This window comes from Desmodus rotundus, chromosome 8 (assembly GCF_022682495.2).
Source record: "Desmodus rotundus isolate HL8 chromosome 8, HLdesRot8A.1, whole genome shotgun sequence".
Classification (NCBI taxonomy): Eukaryota; Metazoa; Chordata; class Mammalia; order Chiroptera; family Phyllostomidae; genus Desmodus; species Desmodus rotundus.
The window spans coordinates 82,504,110-82,525,893 of record NC_071394.1 but is presented as its reverse complement, the minus strand read 5'-3'; the positions used below and the strand labels follow the sequence as shown (position 1 = coordinate 82,525,893).

The window sequence follows — 21,784 nt, the reverse complement described above, 5'->3', positions numbered from 1 at the left end:
TAAAAAATGTTTTTAGTAAAAAATAATAATAATAAAGGCGCTAATGACTAAAAAAAAAAGAAATGTTTGCAAACAATTTTGATAGACAGTTTGACAATAGTATACTATGAACCTCACATAAAATGTGATATAGAAGTTGTATCCAAACTTATACATGTAACAGGGGGGATATGGATAAGAATAGTCTTGAAGAAAGCATGAAAATAATCTGATTGTCAGTGTGAAAAAGGGTAAATAAACAGTTGTATAATAACACACACAAAAAAAAATGTTTACTTGTTTACAACTTTTTTTACTTAATAAAAAAAATAAATAAAAAGGGTAAACAGACCTTTCCTTCCCTCCCAAAACATGCACAAGGGCCCAGTTTTTCAGTTTTTACATACAGGCCCTAATAAATGATGGACAAAGTTTTCCAAGGAAGGAGTTGTGCTGCAACAGATTATATCCTGCTAATAGGAATTATAGGTCTTTTCAAAAAGCACTGAAAATAAGAGACCTCCTTCAATACCTCCCTCCGTGAGGTCTTAAAAAACTGGCCAGAAGCAGTTCCCTAGATAGATCAGGATGGACTGAGTGTGTGCTATGAGATCAATGATTTTCAACCTTTTTCATCTCATGGCACATATAAACTAATTACTAAAATTCTGTGGTACACCAAAAAAATAGGTATAATTTTGATTCATTTACACTGGATGGCTATTGTTGTGTTGGCTGCTGTTATTTTTTTAATTGGACAATCTAAGAGGAAAGAGGTCAGTGCCCTTGACTAAACAGTCAGGTGTTGCATGTTTTAAAAATTCTTGGGTGTGCCACAGGACACCAGTTGAAAATTGCTGTATTAGATCAAAAGACAGCATTTGTTAATTGAATAGGCATACACTGTAATAACTGTGTCTTAATCAAGTAATGAAGACTGAAAGGTGACTTTGGCCTATGAGGCTCTATAGTTAGAAAATAGGCACTTTTCTAAAAATGACATTGATTAGAGTCAAGTGACTAAGCAATTACTCAATTCAGTTCCACATCACAGATTGAACAATCTATTTTTCCCATATCCTATTGTATCTGATCCCAGTGGGTAAGAACAAACTAGCCTGAAATATGCTTAGATATCTTCTATTTTGGTGAAAAATAAAATATAAATTGCATAAAGCCTGGAACATTATCTGTGATTTGGGTCTAATGTCCAAAAAGTACTTACAAATGTGAATTCACAACATTGTTCCAGCACTATAAAGATCTCATGAGTATTCATGCCTTTGGGGGTTGCTTTGTGTGTTTTCTCTTTATGACTGTTGCTCCCCACCCCACAACTCAATAGAAGGACGAACAGTGTCCTGCTGGCCCTGTTCCTATATGTCATTTTGCTGCATTTCCAGTTAATGGCTTGACTGTAATGACTAGCAATTTAAATAATGGAGGCAGAAGCAGAGGCAGCTAAAGGACACAATGCAGAAATTGCCACAGTTTATCAACATCACCAGCACCCAGCTCTTCATTACCTCCTTGAAGAGGGTCAAAGTAGTTAGAGTGGTGCTGTAAATACCAACTAAAACAAAGCAGCTATTTATTCTTGATTCGGCATGGGGTATTTATAACAAACAAGTTGCGTTTCCCAGGCATGGGTTATTAGACATTAGAATGTAATTGATATTAACCAACTTTCAGGCTCCAGTAACTTTTTCTCACTGCACATCAGTTTAATTTTGTTAAAGCATAAGTAGTGCATGCCAAATGGAAAACAAGAGTAAGAACACACAAAACCCCTTAAGCCTTTAGTACTAAGTGAAAAACAACTAACTCATTTATCTTATAGAATCCTTCAGAGGTTTGCCATAAACTCAGAAAAGTACACCACAGAGTCTTCTCTTTTTGAAAGGGCATTCAAGTGATTTCTGGAAACAAGACAGCTCTAACTACAATCTTGTTTTTGGTCAGAGCTAGAATAGTATGGAAGATCGAAAATACTAATTCTGTACCACTGCTAATACAGCAGAGGTTGAACATTGGTCCACTGATCTGTTTCATTTGGAATACAGGGTAATGGCTGACTTAAGTGTTTTAACATTTTAAAATCCTTTTCAACACTTTTAAATTGAGAGATTTCACAGAGAATGCTGGAAGCTCTGACCCTACATGAGGCAAACCGTGGAGGCAGAGTTGAGGCTGCTCCCATTGGAGTAGGGAAGGCATTCAGCAGTTTGCCTTGACTGCACGAGCTACTATAGTCTCCCTGCCACTGAAGCCAAATGTCAATTACCTCACCTTTTCTTAAGTGTAGTGTTAGTTTTCTTACAGTAAAGGTCAAATACAAATATTTCACATTGGTATGTTTCCATCACAAGTGGAAAATAAAGATGGATTCAGGGGACTGAGCATTTCAAGAAAAATGAAGAGAATGAGGAGGACATAACTCTCTAAAGTGCAGAATGTCTTACCTAACCTCCTTTGCTCAGTAACAGAATCTACCCAGGTGGCTTCCGAGGGCATTTAAATGGGTGATCCATTGTAAAAAGCATCAAGCTAGAAGTTCTGTGGAAGCGATGCCAGACATGGAAAAGCCAGACTCAGACAAAAGCTGTAAAACCAAGAATGGAGAAGCAAGCACTCTTCCCTGTATGAAAAATTGAGCAAGTAACAAGCATGTCCTGATGTCCCACCAAAAACATCTTCATCTCTGGCCAAGCTCCTTTCAGAAAACAAGTCAGGCACTACAGGAAGCTGCTGTCACTCTCTGAAATCATCTGGACATTCGTGGTGAGAAGTACTGCATCAGCCTCTGGTCTGATCTGCAGCAGTGAACCCTCACCTGGTTTTATTATCTCTCTCTCCTCCTGCAAAGGGTGGGAAGAGTGCTGTAAGGGATGTTTGTTTTTAATGAAAGTAATAAACACACATGCACACACATACTCAGAAAATATTTTTTGATGGCATCAAACTCATAGGGGATTTCACTTGGAAATCTTTTTCTAGTTACCAAAAGAACTAAGTGTTAGCACCTAACAAATCTGAAATGATGTCAAGTTAGGAAGACCATTACATAGAAATAAGCTGAAAAAGCTAAAACCCTTCAGAGAACCAAATGAAGTCAGTAGAACACATAATCTTTTTCACTAAATCTCATACTAAAGAATGCAAGGAAATCTTTTCAATATAACTGAGGAAAATTAAACAGAGTCAAATAAGGAACAAGTGTATATTAACTTCCTACTATGTACCAAGCACTGTATATACATTTTAACACATGTTGATAATAAACTATACTTTATTTTCCTTCATTTATTTTTTTAAAAGATTTTACATATTCATCTTTAGAGAGAGGGGAAGGGATGGAGAAAGAGAGGAATGAAAATATCAATGTGTAGTTGCCTCTAGTGAGCCTCCTACTGGGGACCTGGCCCGCAACCCAGGCATGTGCCCTGACTGAGAATCTAACCAGTGACCCTTTGGTTTGCAGCCCACACTCAATCCACTAAGCTACACCAGCCAGGGTTTGTTAACTGCCTTCTATGTGTCAGGCTACTCCAAGGATATAGAAATTTAAAGATATGGTTTTCCTATTGTTCAAGTTTTGAATCTAACAGTGAGACACTCTGATGAAAATAATAATTGTTATAAACATGATAGCAATGGCACAATGAATTAATAATGGCTATCATTGTGTGTTTACTATGTGCTAAGAATTGTGCTGAATACTTTACATTATTTTCATTTAATGCCTCATAAGTGTCATCTGATCAAGATACTAATATCACCTTCATTTACAGAGAAGAAAAGTGAGCTATAGAAAGACTAAGTAATTTGCCTAAGGTTACACAGCTAACAAGTGCAAAATCTGAGATTTAGACACTGCCAGTTTTCTACACCAGGTCCACAGATTATCTGCCACATCAATCCAATACCAGCTACAGTGGAGATAAGCCAAGGACAATGGAAGCAGAGTGGAGGCCCTTAAGTGCTTTTTTACTTACCAAGCACTTTTCCATACAGAGAATAAGCTTCCAGAATTCATCAGCCCCAAGAGGTGGTATTGGTAGAAAAAATATAGCCTTTCAAAATGGCTTAGTCAAGGCATGAATGACAGAGATACAAATGGCTAGTAAAAGAACCTGGGATGGACCGTTTTCCATGAAGACAGGCACTTTGGTTTGTTGATCACTGTCACACACCTGGAACGCAGTCCAGAACCAGTTAACATTTGTTTAATGTTAGAATAAATGAAGACAGCCACACTTCAGAAAGACCACATTTAAGGCAGGATTAATTCTGTCTGGGGTAAATCAAAGAAAGGCTCCCTCTGACACTAAATTGGACTTGGAAGAATGTTTGGACAGGTGAGATATGAGGTGACAGGAGCTGGGGGTCAATGGCCCAGGGTGAACACAGGTACAGAAGCACAGAAGCCATCATTCTTTCTCCCCCTCTGCCCCCAAAACAGGCACCAAGATCAACAATCACCAGCTGCCTGGGCACCAGGCGTAAAAAGTTACACTTCTGAAATCTTTTGATGTTGATTCTGCACATAGAACAATCAAGCTGCCCTACGTGTGCCACTCATGACAGAAGCCCGTGGGTTTTCTTTTTAAGTCTGCACTCTTTGTAGCCTACATTTTATCCATCTCACAATGTGCAACAAGTTTTCTTATCTCTCTCCTCCATCACTGCCCTGGATGAGGGCAAGCACTATCTTTGTTAGATTCCCAGCACCTTGCAAACAGCCTGGCACAAAACAGGTACTCAATAAATATCTTAGAAGTAATTGTTAGTTTAGTGAATTGCATGATTGATGGACTGATTGGTTATTGTTGAGAATAATGAGTCAAAGACAGCTGTAGAAGGTCGCTGCTGTCATCCAGGGGGAAAACATCTCTTGATAAAGGCCCAGAAGCATTTATTAAAGTAGGCACTTTGCTGAACAGGAAGACTGGAATCAGTAGTTAGTCAAGGGTGACAGCAAGTCAGAGAAAAGCAGAGCCAGCGGGCAGTTGCTAGAGAGATCACAATTCCACGGGACAATAGCCATTAGCATGCAACACTGGATAATCCGATTTTCATAACAGACAGATTTATTATGACTTCTAAATATATAAATCCCAGGTTATGCTTTACAGCTAACCTAACAACTTGATATATGTGTCTGACATCCCATCTTAAAATCAGATTCCAGCTTCTAATTAATTTTTATCACCCATCACTATAACCAGAGAGGCAGAAAATCTCAGTGGGATAAACAATAGACAGGGTATTAGTCGTTCCTATTTTGTGGTGCATTCTCCATCAAAACACTGAGCTTCCTTTTTCCTCACTACAAAAAAGGAGCAGTACCCACGTTTCTCCCTATGACTTCTATGAAGAATGAATGGAGAGCATTTACAAGAACCTGTAGTCACTGATACTATTAAGTAAACACGCCCCTCCTCTACTCCTATCCTCACATTTACCCCATCCTCCATACACAAATTAGAACGACATCATTCTAGTCAGTTTAAAGACTGATCATTGCTTAGGTGTTACCATACATCTTGCTTTCTCTGGTAATATTTTTATTAAGTAACTCTGGGAACAGAGTTGCAAACTCCATGAAGATCTGAATTTAAACCAATAATAATGTTCATAAAACCTGAAAAAACTATTGACAGCTTTTTATACAGTCTCAACAACATTCCTAATTCACTCACACCCAGATTGTTAAAAGTGCAAAGTAATACAAGAGTAGCTGAAGAAGTTTTGTAATTTGCTGATTTCCTTAAAATGAACATTAAGTCTGTATTTCTACACATAATATTAATATATGCATATAATTTTTAAAACATTTTCTTCCATCTCCTTTCCCCAAATATGAAAGTCAAAATGGTTACCACAGACCAGGTAAGGAAACAAAGAGATGGCCACGTTCAATTTTTTTTTAATTTTAATAATGAGTTCTCACTATGTGCCAGGCACTATTCTCAATCCTTTAAATGTTTTAAATCCTCCCCACAGCTCTATAAAATATCATAATTTTCTCCTTGTGACATATGAGAAGACTCAGGCACACAGAAGCTAGAAAAGTTGCTGGCAGTCACACGAGCTGGTACGCGGTGCAGCTGAGATTTCAATTGAGGCTGATAGCTGAGAGTCTACCTACCACCTTCACCTTAGCAAACACACTGCCTTAGGGGCTTAAGAGAGATCTTACTAAATAAATTAAAGTATAAATAGCTGATGTGTTTTCCCAAACCATCTACATCCAAAATATACACTCTACTTCACATTGAGAACACTACTGTATTTCTGGCTTCTGTAAGCATATTTAAATAAATGTGGGTAATAGCCTGTTTACCTACCATAGGATGGAACTAGCAGGAAGAATACATTCAGCAAAAAAAAAAAAAAAAAAGAAGTTACCTGATGGGTATCCTGAATCACAAAGGCTGACCTGTTTTCTTTCACAATAGTGAAAATGGGTATGTATTTTTTTTAATCTGAAAAATATCTCCTCCTCATTTTGTTACAAGTAAATCGTTTCTAAATCTCCTGTGCCTAATGCATTTGATGGTGTGAAAGACGCATTGCTAAACACACACACACTCACACATTCAAACACCCCATATATACGAGTATACATATGCTTGGTGCTCATTTTTTCTTCAGCTGAGCCCTGAAAATATTTTAAAAAATAATGCATTCACATAATAGCAAAGAGAAGTTCATGCACTTGCCTTTCAGGCTACATAATACTGTATTTACATTCACAAAATTGTATATTCTCCCTGCAAAATCAAACTTAAATATACAAAATATTTTTATTTCCTCCCAAAAAGTTTATTTGTGAAGATGGAACATGTCCAGAAAAAATAATAGTCACTTCAAAAATATACAACTTTTAATTAAAAATATCATTAAAAACTTAAAGTATTTCCTTTTTTTTCAAACCAGCATAGAAATCAAACAATCATTTGAAAGAATACATAAAGCATCCATATCATGACTAATCTATATGGCTGATTTGTAAGTTTTAAATACTTTTAATAAAACCATATTTTGACCCTAGCAGTATTTAGTTAGGGCTTTATCAAAGCATTTAATTACAAAATAAGATCAATGATATTCAGATGAAACCATACACAATATAATCAAATCCTCAGCATGAAACCCTTCAATTTGTCATTCTGAGGTCTGCTTTCTGGGCCCACTAGAGTTTAAAATAGCTTCTCCAGTAACACCACATGCCCTACCTCCCCTTTGCCCTTGGAATTACTAGAGCATAATGTAATTCTTTCACAAGCCTTAGGAAAATATTATTGGAATGCATGGCAAAAATGCAGAGATAAAATGGAACTAGAGGGAAAAATCCAACTTTTTAAAAAATGGAAAATCAATTACTGTTCTTAATAACAGTAGTAATAGCTTTTGTGCTAAGAAAAGAAAAATTGCCCAGAGACAAATAGATGTTCGATATTACAGTGCACTAATGAGTACATTTACATATAATTTTATGAAATTTATGTCCAAGACTAACTGCAAGTAGAATTTAGTATCAATAGGAGTTTACAAATCCATTTACTTTTCTTCTAATCATATCAGTTATTTAAGGTACTTGATCATACTCCACTATTTTTCTTCTGGAGCCAACAACGAGCTCAGACAGCTTTGAAAGTGATGGATTAGTGGGGCATTTCCCACCAATGTGCAAACATTGCCACTGTCTCAGCAGGAGAAAAAACAATGAGAAAGTTTGTTTGAATTCACATGCAGGACCTGAATAAAATCTGCTAGAACAGGAAGCAGGCCTTGTCAAAGGCCCACTGCAAAAAAGAGAAAGAGACAGAAACCCAAACTTAGAAATACTTTGGTGCCTCTCCCTTTCATGGTGGCCTGGAGAGAAGCCTCTGACACAGTGCCTTCTCCCTCTGCCCCTGAAAAGATGAAAAGAATACAGGCCTTAACAAATATCCTATTACTCAGAATTGAGAAACAGAAAGGGAAATTCAACAAATTTGCGGTAACCCCTCTTCCTTGTTCAGATTTTCAGGAGCATAATAAAATAGAGGCTGCATCTCCAGGGTTCCACTTCCAGCTGTGCCCACAAGTTGGAAAAAACAAGAAGGGACATGTTAACTGCTAACAATGACCTGCACCTGTGCTGCCATTTTTCCAAACAATTGTAAGGGATGGTGTAAACCCTGCTCCAAAATGATTTTAGAAGATACATTCCTGACTGGACAAGATTTTGGTGAATTCCTGGCTTAATGTAGAATGAGAAAACAAAACAAAACAAAACAAAAAACACTGTCTTGAGGTACCCAATCCTTGATGCATTATGTTCTCCTATCTGCTAAAAACATCATCTTACCCATAATTAAATGTTTAAATGTCGCTTCGATGGTCTATGTTAAAAATTCAGTTTGGTCAGTTCAGTGCCCCATCCACTAGGGTGTTGGAAAACAGGTAATTATCCTTACCTACATCTTTTCCATTCTCCCTGTATTAGTTTACTAGTACTGATATAACAAAATACCACAAAATGGGTAGCTTAAAGGAAAGAAATATGTTGTCTCACAGTTCTAGAGATCATAAATCTTAAATCATGGCATCATCTCTAAGCAGAATCCTTTCTTGCTTCCTCCTCGATTCTTGTGGTGACTATCAATCCTTGGCATTTCTTGGCTTGCAACAGCATTACCCAACCTCCATCTCTGTCACATTCTCCCCTCATGAATCTGTGTCTCTTTTCCTATAAGGACGCCAATCATATTGTATTAACGGCCCATCTTATTCCAGTATGACCTCATCTTAACTAACTATATCTTCAATGACCACATTTCCAATAAGGTCATACTGTGTGACAATGGAGGTTAGGATTTCAAACATCTTTTGGGAGCAAAACTACTCAACCCATAACACTCCTACATCGAATTAATCAGCAAGTCATGACCAGACTACTTTCTACTGCCTCTCAAACCTGTCTGCTTTTTAATTATTAGAAATTCACGAATCCTGGCCTCATTTTGCACTGCTTCAATCTATTCTCCAAAAATCTTACTTATTTAAATGTAACTTACACACAATTACATCAATTATAAAGAATTTTCACAAAATGTACATACCCAAGTAACCAACACTCAAATCAAGAGATAAAACATTACCAGCACACCAGAAACACACTTCTTACCCCCTATCAATTAATTACCCATGCTCCATCCCAAAGGTAACCATTATCTTCACCTCTAAAAACACGAATTAATTTTACATGGTTTGGAATTTTATGTGAATGGTGTCATATAGTACATATACTTTTGTGTCTAACTTTTCTTAGTGAGGCTCATTCTTGTTGTAAGTAAAAATAATTGATTCATCTTATTTACTTAAAAATGCTTCATTGTAGGAATATACCATTTATTTATTCATTGCACTGTTGATGACCATCACATTAAGTTCCACTTTAAGGGCTATTAAAAATAGTGTTGCTACAGACATTCTCACAGTTTTAAGTATACGTCTAGTAGAAATGCACAGTCATAGGGCACATCATTATTCATCTTCAATAGACATTGCCAGTTTTCTAAAGTCATTGTATTAATTTTCAGCAGCTTGGTACTATATGAGAATTCCAGTTGCTTCATATCTTTGTCAACACTTGGCATCATCAGTCTTTTTTCAGTTTAACCATTTTTAGGTGTGTGTATTATTATCTCTGTCCCTTTATTTTGCATTTCCATGATGACTAAATTTGATAAAAAACTTTTTCATATGCTCATTAGCCATATGGATATTCTCTTATGAAGAGCCTGTTCAAATCTACTGCCCATTTTTCTATGGGTTACCTTTTTTTCTTATTGATTTGTAGAGGATACTTACATAGTCTGAATGTATATCCTTTGTCAGATATATATCTGCAATTATCATTTCCCATTTTGTGGATTGCCCTTTATCTCCCTTAATGGTGTCTTTGATACAAAACCTTTTCATTTTAATGTAGCCTAATATATTTACCTTTTTGTTTTTTGCTAAATTTAAAAAAATAATTTTATTGAGACACAATTCACATACCATTCAATTCACCCATTTAAAGTATACAATTCACAAGCTCTTAGTATTTTCACAGGGTTGTTCAACAATCACTTTAATCTAATTTTAGAATACTCAAATCACCCAAAAAAAAACCCCTATACCCACCAACTGCCACTTTCCATTCCTTCCAACATCCTCACCATCACCAAGTCCTAAGTACTAATCCTCTTTCTCTCTCTATTGAATTGTTTATTCTGGATATTTCACATGTATTGAATTATGTAATCTATAGCCTTTTTTGACAGGTTTCTTCCAGTTAGCATAATGTTTTCAAGGCTCATCTATGTTATAGTGAATATTAGTACTTCATTTCTTTTTTTTGTTGAGTAATACTGCATTGTATGGATATACCACCTTAATCTATCTATTCATCAGTTGATTGACATTTGAGTCACTTCTAATTTTTTGGCTATTATAAATACCACTTCTTGATTAGTATTTGTGTGTGTATGTGTGTGTGTCCTGTTTAAGCAATATTTGGCTACACCAAAACCACAAAGATATTTTACTATGTTATCTTCTAGATGCTTTACAGTTTTATCTCTCATTCAGATTAACAAGCCAACTGAAATTTATCTTGCTTATGACGTGAGGAATGGGTCTAGATTAATTTTTCCCCACATGAAAACCCAAATTTCTCAGCACCATTTATGGAAAAGATTCATTACTTTCTCACTGCTCTGCATTGGACATCTTTCTCAAAGTTCCTATATGGATGGCTCTATTTCTGGGTTCTCTATTCTGTTCCATTGCACTATTTGTTTATCCTGTGCAATAGCACACTATCCTAATTATTGTCACTCTATAATATATGGATATATGATAGTTTGCATCCCCCAACTTTGTTCTAATTCTTCTTCAATTATCTTGCCTATTCCTGGCCCTATACATTCTGGTATTTTGGTTGGGGTTGCACTGTATTTAGAAATAACTTTGGAGAGAACAGACTTCTTTCATATTGGGCCACCCATTCCATGAATATATTATGTCCTTCCATTTATTTAGGCCCTCTTTAATTTCTCTCAGTAATATTCTATACTTTTCTCTGTAAAGATCTAACACATCTTTTGTTAAGATTTATTCCTGCTTATAATATTTTAACCTACTTTAAATGGTAACTTTTAAAAAGATTTTTATTAAGATAGAATTTATATACTATGAAGTTTACCCATTTTAAATGTTTGATGAGTTTGAGTAAATTATAAATCTGTGCAACCATAACCACAATCTAGTTCTAGAACATGTCTATCCACCCAAAAAGTAACCTCATGCCCACTTGCAGTTAATCCCCACTCCTATACCAGGCAACAACTGATTTGCTTTTCATCTTTATAGTTTTGCCTTTTCTAGAAATTTCATAAAAATTGAATCATAAAGAATATAATCTTTTGTGTCATATTCTTTCACTTAGCACATTTTTAAGTATATCCAGCTTGATTCATGTATCAGCAGTTCATTTCTTTATACTGTTCCACAAAACTCGCTTATATAAATACACCAATTATTGTTTATCCATTTTTCAGTTTACAGTTATTTGGATTGCTTCTAGCCTGGGGCCAGTATGAATAACATTGCTATGAATGTTCACATACGAGTCTTTGTGTAGACATAGATTCTCTATGAGTTTTACTTCAATACCTAGAACTGGAACTGCTAGATCATATGATAAGTATATGTTGAACTTTCTCAAAAGCTGCCAAACTGCTTTCCAAAGTGGCTCTACCATTTACGTTCACACCAGCAATTTTTCCATATCCTCACCAATCCTTCTTATTGCCTGTTTTTTTTTACTTTAACCATGCTAGTGGGTGTGAATTAATATCTCATTAGGTTTTAATATGGTGTTAAGGAACATCTTTTCATGTGCTTATTTGCTATGAATATATATGCTTTGGTTTGTCTTTTTACTACTGACTTGTAAGAGTTTTTTATATATGTGATAAATGTTTTATCAGATATGATTTGCAAGTATACTATCCTATTCTGTGACTTGTCTTCATTTTCTTAATAATGTATTTTAAAGAACTCAAGCTTGTACATTTATAACATTTAATTTATCATTTTTCTTTCAGAGGTCTTGGTTTTGGTGACGTAGCTAAAAAATATTTGACTATGGTCATAAGAACTTTCTTCAGGTATTCACCTAGATGTCTTATAATTTTAGTGCTTATATTTTGGTCTGTAATACATTTCAAGTTAATTTCATATATAACATACAGTTCTTTTAGATATAGATATCTAGTTGTTCCACCTCACATTCTCTGGAAATACAATTTGTCCATAATTTATAATCCCTTATATATATTGCTGGATGCATTTTGAGTGTAACATTTTAAAATTTCTTTGTTGCTGGTATATATAAAAGTACAATTGATTTTTTAAATATTGATTTTGTATCCAGCAACATTGAATTCATTTATTGAATTTACATTATTAGATCTTCTGCAAATAATATAACTTTATTGTTTCATTTCCAATCTTTTTTTAACATTTTAAAATTGATTTTAAAGAGAGAGGAGGGAAGGAGATATATTAGAGATGGAGATAGAGAGAGATAGAGATAGATAGAGACAGAGATAGAGATAGAGGCGGGGGGAGGGGGAGAGAGAGAGAGATGTCGATTTGTTGTTCTACTTATCTATACATTCATTGGTTGGTGCTTGCATGTGCCCTGACCTGGGATCAAACCTGTAACCTTGGCATATAGTGACACTGCTCTAACCAACTGAGCTACCCAGCCAGGACATATTTCCAATCTTTATATCACTCTTCTTTTTCTAGCTTCTCTGCATTCACTTGGTCCTCCTGTACAAGGCTGAACAGAAGTGGGAATGACAGTCCCCATTTTCTCTTGCCTAATTTCAGAGTAAGGCTTTCAATATTTCACTTAAGTATGATGTTTGCTGTAGAGCTTTTTTAATAGATATTTTTTTATTAAGAATGTTTACTTTTCTTCCTAGTTTGCTAAAAGTTTTTTGCCAGGATTAGATGATAGATTTTATCAAATGCTTATCTGCATCTGTCTAGTAAGATGACCGCATGTTTTTTTCTTTTTGAATTATGACATCACTTGATTCTTCAATGTTATCCCTCTCGTTTCTATAATAAATACAATGTTGTAGTAGCATATTAGCTTTTTTATGTAGTGCTCGGTTTTCTATTACTTTATTTTGGATTTTTGCATTTCTAGGACTATGAAAATCTCCACTCAACTTCCATACATCTTAACTGCTGCTTTCTATTGGGCTTTTCAGCTCTCAGAGCTTTATCATTTACAAATCTGCAAATGCTTCAAAGAGAAAAAGAGTGAGAATTTCCAGGCCCCTTAGTGTACTTCCTCTCTCCAGGATTCTGGCCCCTCAAGTCCTGGCTGCCTTGCTAACTTTTCAATGCCTTCAAAGTCATATTTTATCTTTATTTTGTGTAGCTTTTCTAGTTATTATGTGAGAAGATTAGTGGCTACTCTGCCATTATCAGAAGCATAAATCCATCTTTTATAATATAAAAATCCTATTATTCCTCTCCTCTGAAATTGCTAATGGCTATCCCACTGTGCTTATAATAAACCCATATTCCCTACTATATCCTGTAAGATTCTAAATGACCCAGCCTCAGCCTTCCCTCTAATCATCTGTTAATACTCACTCCCTTGCTCACTACTCTCCAGCCACTGGTATCTTTCTGGTCTTCTAGCTTCACCAAGTTCATACTCAAATCAGTACTTCCCCATTTGATCTCCCTTCTCCCTGGAACACCCTGTCCCTCATCTCTGGCACAGCTGTCTCACTTTTGTCATTCTGTCTCAGTTTGTGTCACCTCCTTGAAGAGGCACTCCCAGGACAATTTACCTAAACTTGTGCCCTGCCTGCCTGACCCCGACCTTCCTAAAACAATATAATCTACATAAAAGAAGGAATAATAAAATTAAGTCAACAGAATATTAAACTTCCAAAAAGCATGATGCTATCCCCATCCCACTTCCATAGTCAACATAAAAAAAAAATGAACCAGAACTATAACATCTTTGGGATGGAAACACAGCTTCATATTACAAAGCAGACCTTAAGAGTATCATTTTTCTTCGAAGTGTGACAATCCTGGATTCAATATCATTACTGTATCTCTTTCCAGATGTACAACTTCAAGCAAGGTTGTTAGCCACAGCTTCCAAAACTATAAAATGTATGTAATGATAGCACCCATTTGATGGTGTTATTGTAAATATATAATAAATGTTATTTTGTAGGCAAAGTGCTTTGTACAGTTGTTGAATCATAGAAAGTTCTGTATAAACAAGAGCTATTATGATGACAATAATGCACATGATGATAATGATGATGAAAATAATAAGGCTCTACAGCATCTGGTAAAATATTAAATCATTTCATCAAACACACACACAAATACAATTAAATATTACAGTTTTCACCAAATGGATGTAACCCTTATCTCTTGCATTAACAGATTTAATAAAGACTTACTTTCTTCAATTTCTGTACTGCATAAGTTTGTTGGCAATAAATATAGACCAACCCTAACAAGTCTACTCAAAAATAAGAGGAACTAATTGGAAAAATACAGTAGTATCTCACAATATTGAAGGAAGAATTGAATAAACAAGCTTTGTGAAGAACAGGAATCTAGGTGGCTCCAGAGAGCTGAGAGGAAAGATCTTAAAGACCTTCTAGAACACTTCAATTTAAGTGAAATGCCATCAATACTTAACCTTTTGCTCTCAGTTCAAAATCCCAAAATCTTGAGAGAGAAAACCTCCTTAGCATAACCAGGTCAGATGCCTACCCCTAAAACAGTCATTTCTCTTCCAAGGAGCAGGTCAAACATCATAGTCTCAGCTGCCAGAAACCTACCTCTGTGAGTCAGGGGACAGCTCCTAGAGAAGAGTTTTGTTTTGGAGCTAGAAAGTCATCCTAAGAAATACTACAACAGTTATAGAAACCCTGTCGAAGAGAAGCATTCTCTAAAAGAAGCCATTTTGTTCTACTCTCTACCCATCCAGAACAGTAATGTCCAAGTTATGCACCATTAGCTGCTTGGGAGGGAGTTAATTACAAATTAAATATAATTGAACTGTTGAATCTGCTTTCAAGTCCTCTAAATAGAATAACAACAAGCTACCTTGTAGAGCCAATTTTGCAAATCAAGGCTGAGTCCCTTGCTTCCTATGATGACAGAAAACCTTTGTGAGATTTTTAGTGTAGAGGCACATTTTTAAAAAATGTTCTAGTGCCAGTCAACAAAGTTTAAGAGAATATATAGTGGAAACTATGCTCCATAGGAACCATTAAAGGAGCCTTAGGAAGTGTCATATACTCACCAGTGACAAGGAAAATTTTATATTATGCAGTTATTCAAAATGATAATAAAATCCTTGATTTCAAAATTTCTTTCTTCTCCTCTAACACAAATTTTAAGCTACCGAAAAGGATAGGAAAGAACTAAAAGATACAATGAATGCATTCTACAACAAAAATGAGCCTTATCCTGCTATGCTTGCCAAAAAGATATCAATAAAACACAAGTATGACTGGGCTGGAAAGGGCTGAATGGTACTTAAAATTTGGGCAATGGTGGAGAGTCAGGAATTGGGGAATTTCATCAACAGAGAAAGAAAAAGAAGTCTGGGATAGGGGTGCTGGGGTGGTTCCCATGTATAATATATTTGGCATCGGTGTACATGCCCCTAGCCTAATAATGCATCATTTTCCATTGGTAACATTCACTGGACCTATGGTTTTCAGGCATTTTTTGATCTGGAAAAAAATTCATTCAGTAGTTGGAAGGCTGGCATAGGACTTCCAAAGGAGAGGTAGACAGGATGGTGGGAGGATTCTTGGGTCAGATTAGTGGGTTTATTCCTAGCTCAATGATTTATGAGCTTGGTGATCTTTGGAGGTTACTTTATCTTCTGAGCCTCAGTTTCTTCATCTAAAATGAAGATAGTATTTTTATCTGCACCTCCTTTAAATTGCTGTAAGTATAAAATGAGCCAACAACTGTAAAGGCTTACCATGGTACTGCTACATAGTAAGCACTTTATGAATATTTGTTACTGATGTTGCTATTCCCCTTCTTTCATTCTTTAATACTTATTCGCTAGACTCATATTTTCTAGATGTTTGTCTCTAACACTCCAGAAAAACTACATTAAAACACAGATAGCAGTCTGAGTCGCCAGGTTTTTATTTGACCAAACAAGACATAAAAACAAAATTAAACTATAATTTATTATCTTCTTCATTTCAAATGAAAAAAAAAGACCATTTAAATTCCCTCAAATGAGAGGAAACACATAATCTCAGAAAAAAAGACAGTGCATTGTGCTAAAGACTCATGAAGGCAACATAGGTCTCATGACTGGTTCTGGGGCACCACTATGCTTACAACCTATGTGGCAGCCTAAAGCCAATAAAAAAGGCAACCATCTGCAACATGTCCTGTACATTCCTACTCTGCTATTTGACTCATACTATTTCCTCCATCAAAAATACTTTCCTGACATTCCTTCATGTCCACAATGCTGTGTTCTTTTGAGTCCCAGAACTAAACTTTCCCTGAGAGTCACCTGATACCCTCAGCTGGAGTGCTTCTTCCCAATTCTAGAATCAAGTCCATCTCTGGCTCTCTGATTGTATTGTCCACTGTCTATTTTGCATTTTCAAATGTGTGTATCTTCTCCATCCACTGCACTTAAGGATTAAACCCAGGAGTAGACCCAAAGCCAACTCATTTCAGCAGCCCCACAGTGCCTGATGCAACTGACATAGGCCTATAGATGGATTCTGAATATAAGATTCGCTACCTTGAGTCATCAACTGCTCCTGAAACAGTGTGATTGGCTCTGAACCCAGCAATATGAAATAGATTTTGTAAGATAGGAGTGTACACACTCAAAAGCACATAATCAGGCAATCCAACATCTAGTTATCTATGGTTCAATAGATGAATAGGTAAAGAAAATGTGGTATACATACAATGGAATATTATTCAACCTCAAAAAGGAAGAAAATGCCACAACTTGGAGGAATCTTGAAGACATTATGCTAAGTGAAATAAGCCAGTCACAAAAAGACAAATATGGGGATGAATGGTGATGATACTTTCACAGCCATGTAAATACACTTAATGTCATAGTACAAGTTAAAATGGTCAATTTTTATGTATATTTTACCAGAATATATACATTTTAATAAAATTAAAAAATATTTTTTAAAGCACATAATCAGAAAAATAGAAAGAACAGTTTAAGGGGTAGAGACTGTTTAAAGAAGACTTGAGCTCTGAAGACAGGAGATATGAGAAGGGAGCTATGACAGTGATTGTCAGATCAAAGAGTCATTGTGTAAAGGGCTCGGACTTGTGTAGTCGGCCTCAAGTTATCCCCACATAACCAATGAGCAGAAGCTATAGGAGATAATTTCAATATGACATAAAAAAGAACTTTTGACTGTTATGTCCAAAGATAGAATGAGTTGTTTTTATAAATAACAAATTCCTCTCCACTGGAAGTATTCAAGTATAAATGGAACATTCCTGTAGCAGAAATATTTAGAGAAACAAGTATTAGATGAACGTTGGACTAAATCAGTGGCTCTTAAAAGCCAGTTAAATGGCTGACATCAATCCATGATGCAATATTCATTCATTGGTGGCAAAATAGCAGACAAAATTGCAAGTTGTTTTAAAGCTAAATCTATTTGATCATTTCAATTCTAAGATTATACCTTCTACTCTTTTAGTATTAAAGTAACCAATTTCTTGTGAAAGAAAAGTGAATAATAGTTTTTTTTTTCATTAATGTCCTTTTGGGGGCAAAACTAGAAGTTGACAAAGTAAAGTCAGTCCTTAATTTTAGGAGAGAAGACTTTACTAGTCTCAAAGTCTGAGAATCACTTGGACAGGTATCTATCTTAAGACCTTTTCAAAATTCCAAGAACCTATGTTCATGGCTGAGGATTTTTGTCCAATTGCTTTCTCTGTTCATTTTAACTGTATTTCAATGGTGTATGCAAGGGGGAGACCCCCTCCCAGGAAGAGCCCAAAGGCTTCTGCTTTCATAGGGATGGTCTGAAAGGATATAAAAAATGAGAGGATTCTCAGTCTTTTAGGGGTATCTATCGAAGGAAGGAAGGAAGAAAGGGAAGAAGGGAGGGAGGAAGCTTTATTTAAGAGATGTTTATCCAAATTCACCACAGAGGCAATGGACCAAATTCCAAATGCCATTGGCCCCTGAATAAATAAGTACATTTTACTGTGCAGGTGTGCTCAGGAGAGGAAGTGTACATGTAGGTGTGGCTGTGTTTATATGTATGTGTACAGAGATAAAGATGGGGATATATGAGTGAATAGGTAGCAACAATCATAAGAGGAAAACATGATATACACTTATAATTATATTTAAGAACCAAATGTAATAATAAAAAAAATAATAAACAAAAATAGGGTTTGGAGCCCATTACTTTTGGTATCTATTACCAGCAACAATGGTTTGTCTCTGGGTATTCTGTTTTTTCTTACTCCACTTTTTGTCACTTATTTTTAAAGTAGCAGGAAAAAAATAGTGAAAGCACCCAATTATTTTATTGTCAGGAACTAAAAGAGTAAAGATGCACTGATGTGCGGCATCATTCCATGCCAAACCCCCGGAGCTTTCTGCTTCTGCTAGTTATGCTTCCTCCTGCAACATCTCCATTTGGATCCTGCTGAACACACTGCTCGTTCTGTCACTCACAATCTGTCAAGACGGCATTATCTTCTATGGTTTAATAACAGAAACTCCATTTAATTTGGTGGTTGATAAAGACATTTCATTCACATTCCTTAACTAACAGTAATTATTCTAATTTACCAAATAAAGGCAAGAAAAAAAGCACTTACATTTTACAGCCTATATTGCATCATAAACACATAGAAAAATGATCCTCTCTTTAAATTAAAAAACTATGAATATATGCTTTCTGTACATTCTCTCCATATTTCAGTCAGAGAGAAAGTGGTTAGGAGTTTGGTCTCTCAAATCACATTTGGGTTCAAATCCTGTCATTTCCACAAATGTAACCTTAGGCGAGACAAGTAAGCTTTATAAGACTCAGATTCTTCACCTATAAAATGGAGGCATGTATCAATATCAACCTTATATGGTTAAGTTAGACAACCAATAAATGTCAGTGGCTGTCACTTCTACTACCACTACCCTCCTCCTTCTCTTCCTCCTCCTCCTCCTCTTCATCATCAAATCAATGTATTAGTTAAGATTCTTTGGTGATAAGTAATGCAAATTATCCTAACTTCAGCAAAATGGAAAAACATTAATCAATGTGTACAGATTAACTAGAATTGAATTCCTAGAATTCAAAGTAAAACTAAAGCAAGTGACGGGAACCATAACCCCAGTAACTTACGGGCAGTTAGTTCCTCAGGCTTCCAACATCAGGAAGAATCAGCTGCAACCATTTTCCATCCTGGGGTCCATGTACTGTATGCAAAATTCAGAATCCCTGGAAAGTGAGCCAGAGAAACCTGCCTTGGTCTTGACCACCCCTTTGCTAAGAGAAAGCACGGTGTTTGATTGACAGCCCACCTCATCCCAAGAATCTGTTGCATCAGACTCAATTAAGGCTGCACCCTCTTTTCTCTTTATCAATCTCCTTTAATAGATAAGTTATTTTAATATGTTTTTAATTTTTAAGGTTGTTGAAATTCATTTTGAGATAAATATAAGGCTCCACAGTTCTGAAGTATACATGTTCCTTTTTTAAGAAACATGCTGCTTGCTAAAAAGAAATTTTGTTGAAAACTTTCATATTAAAATTTCCAGCAAATTCATTGCCTTTATGGTCAAGTTACTTAGCAATGATTTGTGCCATTAAGAAGCAGATAAAGCACCCATAGAAGAACATTGTCCAAAGATGACTTAGAAAATTAGTTGTTCTCTTACAAATTATTTTATGTTCAATAAAATGAAGTTTATGCTCAAAAATGAGGCTAAGAAGCAAGATTTTGTTTTGATAATTTTTATTGATGATATTTTAGTGAGAAAGGTTAACAATAAAAAGAAATGGTATAAAAATAATAAATAATAATAAAATATATGACCTACAATTTCATTAAACTTTTCTCACCAGCTGAATACCAGCTTACCAGCCTAATAAACTCCAGTGAAAATATACATAGTCTGATTAATTTGGGGCTCCAAACAACTAAGCAGTTTAGTGAACACATTTCTCATAATACCCAGGGCTCCAGAGGCACACAAAACTGAGACAAATCCTAGCTCCTAAGCAGCTGTGTCACTCTGGGCAAGTGACTGACCTGTTAGAACATCCAGGTCTGCCCTCACCCGTAAAACAAATAAGATGATGGGATATTCTAAGGATTTACTGAGATAGTGCATGGAAGGTGCCTGACACTTGACCAGATACATTGTAAGCACTCAGTGATACATGTTAATATTTATGTCTATGGGGGGAGGAAGGGGAGAGAGAAATGGGTCTCAACAGGGAGTGATTTTGCTCCCCAAAGGACATTTGGCAATGTCTGAAGACATCTGTGGTTGTGGTTGTCACAACCTGGGAAGTGGGACTAGAGGAGTTCTCAGGCATCCAATTCATAGAGCCCAGGGACACAGCTGAAGGGAAGCAGAATATACCACCCCCAAAATATACCTCTATGGTATAAGGATTATTTTAGGCTGGTTATTTTTAAGAAACAGCAGACAGGAAAATCTTTGAAAACTGAGTAGAGGTTATCTTTTCATAAGATACATTTTCATTTATAAGGGTGTCTCCCTCTCTGTACCAGAAAGAGAAGGATGATTCTAAATCTCCAGAAACTCTTATCAATAAAGAAGGAACGGCCTTCTTTAAATCTGCAAACGAACCTTACTGCTGTTTACTGGGCTTTTCCTGGTCACCTCCCATAACTGGTCTCACCCCTCTCCCCCAACCTCTTTTGTCTTTATCTGAAGATGGTATTTAAGGTGGTGGCTAGGGCCATTTCAGAGAGTTACTAGGTTTCCCTGGGTCTCTCCTATGTATGCGGGAGGTATACATATTATTAAACTTCCGTTTGTTTTTCTCTGTTAATCTGCCTTTTATTACAGGGGTGGCTCAGCCAAGAACCTAGAACGGTAAAGGGAAAATTCTTTTTCTTCTCCCACACAGTCAGACATTCTACTATGCACAGGAAAGGCCCCCACAACAGAATTACCAGAGGCAAAATGTCAATAATGCCTGAGAAACGGGAGAGACAGACAGACAGAGAGAAGCAGTGTGATTTACTGCAAAACATGTGAAGAATTTGGAAGAATAGGTACATTCAGAGCCAGGACAGGAGAGTGGATCAGAGCAACAGATTTATTAGAGTTAGACTGACTGGGCTTCTATCATGCACATGTTCTCAAGGAAGTGCTCAGAACCTCAGGATTGGGTTTTTTTCTTTATTTTTAATTTTTCATGGTTATTCTAGTACAGTTGGCCCAATTTTTCCCGCTTTGTCCTCTTCCATCCAGCCCATCCCACTTCCACAGTCAATCCCTCACTGTTGTCCACGTCCATGGGTCATTCATACAGGTTGTTTGACTAGTCCCTTCCCCTCCCCTCAGGCCACTTTCAGTCTGTTCCATGATTCCATGCCTCTGGTTCTATTTGGCTCATTAGTTTATTTTGTTCATTATATTGCTCTTATAGGTGAGATCATATGGTATTTGTCT

General features: G+C 36.1%; 1 protein-coding gene and 1 pseudogene across 5 annotated transcripts in view; both read right to left on the bottom strand.

The window, feature by feature from the left end:
* The window catches only part of FHIT (fragile histidine triad diadenosine triphosphatase), a 1,459,166-nt gene that overhangs the window by 1,284,835 nt on the left and 152,547 nt on the right, over nucleotides 1-21,784 (bottom strand). The window lies entirely within an intron of this gene.
* LOC112301347 (U11 spliceosomal RNA) lies at nucleotides 4,438-4,582 on the bottom strand (annotated as a pseudogene).